This window comes from Elephantulus edwardii, unplaced genomic scaffold, assembly GCF_000299155.1.
Source record: "Elephantulus edwardii isolate Elephantulus edwardi_28Jun2011 unplaced genomic scaffold, EleEdw1.0 scaffold00348, whole genome shotgun sequence".
In the NCBI taxonomy this organism is placed as follows: Eukaryota; Metazoa; Chordata; class Mammalia; order Macroscelidea; family Macroscelididae; genus Elephantulus; species Elephantulus edwardii.
The window spans coordinates 1,814,997-1,816,718 of record NW_006400098.1 but is presented as its reverse complement, the minus strand read 5'-3'; positions in this window follow the sequence as shown (position 1 = coordinate 1,816,718).

Here is a 1,722-nt window from a genome sequence, read left to right as displayed (position 1 = left end):
TCAGACGAAGCCCCAGAATCCTTGCCTCCAAGGAGCAGCCTGGTTTAACCCTCTCCACGATGAATCTGTTTGTTTTCTTGGCAGTCCATGGAACATTCAATACTCTTCTCCAGCACCACAGCTCAAAGGCGTCAATTCTCCTACAAATTGCTGTTTGTCAGATACTCCCCTAAATCTAAACAGTCAGATTAAGACAGACTAGAAAGAAGGACTGGCCATCCACTTCTGAAATGGCAGGCCTCTGAAAACCCAAGGTCATTGAAATTAATAAAAAAAAAAAATTACAACCTCAGAAACCCAATGAAGGGTCTCCGTGACTTGGAACTGACTCCAAGCCAATGGGTTTAGTGAAGACTCACTTCTGTTAAGATGCAGTGAAAGAGCACAGTAATAATCTGTAGGCACTGTGGAAATGAGTGCAGCCTCTTCTTTTGTTGAAAGAGCACCATTTACAAATAGACCAAGGACCAGAGAAAGAACTCCTGCAGAACAGCTCCTTTTAGCACCATGGACAGCGACATCTGCTGTGCTGTCAGACTGTGCTGGGGGAGGGAGCGCCCCCTGGAGGCAGTGCTGTGGCCTGCATGAAGGACAAGGGTGAGAGGGGCTTGGACACACACACAAAATGCCCTTCAGGGGATGTCTGAAATATCCTCTTTCTCCAGCAAAGGCTTCTCTGGACCCTCATGACCTCAGTGAAAAGGCCTAGAGAGGGTTCAGCCGCCACAGTGCACAGACAACAGCATCAAGAGAAACCTGTCTTGTGGAGACCAAGAGGAACCCGTTCTCAGGTTGCTGAGAAGGTATGCGTGACAAAGAGAAGGAAGCTGAGAGAGCTGTCCTGCATGAAGAAGGGAAGTTTAAAGGGAGCTCTGGTGGCCTAGTGGCAAGAAGCTGCATTGCAATCCCAGAGGCGCACGGTTCAAATCCACCAGATGCTCTGCTGGAGAAGGAGGGGCAATCTCCTCCTGTATCAGTCAGATCTGATTTGATGGTACACACACACACAAGATAATAAAAGAAAATTTAAAAAGGCAAGTTTGCCTGCAGTCTCTGGATCCTCAGTTGTAACCTGCTAATCTCAATCTGGAGCTGTGGCTAAAAAATTCTCCGTATAACTCGTAAGTGGGGGTGGTGAGGTCTGTGTGGCCACTATAACTAGTCTCTGAACCACGTAGAGAAGTGTTGTTGTTATTGTTGTTAGGTACTGTTGAGTGGAGTACGACTCAGCGACCCTACGAACAACTGTTCTAAACTCTGTCCTATCCCATGCCGGCCTCACAACCTCTGACACACTCAAGATCATTGCCGCAGACACTGTGTCAGTCCACCTCTCTTCTTTGCCCTCTCTCCATCTTCCCAAATATGGTGTCCCTCTCCAAGGCATAATATTTCTTGGCAACATTCCTGAAAAATGTGAGACAAAGCTTCATCATCTTTGCTGCCCAGCAGCATTCTAGTTATATCGTTGTTGTTGTTGCTGTTATTGTTATGTGCCATCAAGTTGCTTTTTTAATTGATATATATTTTCCTACATGTATTTTCAGCAACGACAAAATAAATAAAATCCTTGCCTCCAAAGAGCCACCTGGTTTCACCCTCTCCAGGGTGAATCTGGTTTTTTTTTCTCTTAGCAGCTGTGGTGCTAGAGAAGAGTATTGAATATACGATGGACTGCTAAGAAAACAAACAGGTTTATCCTGGAGAGGGTTAAACTAGGCT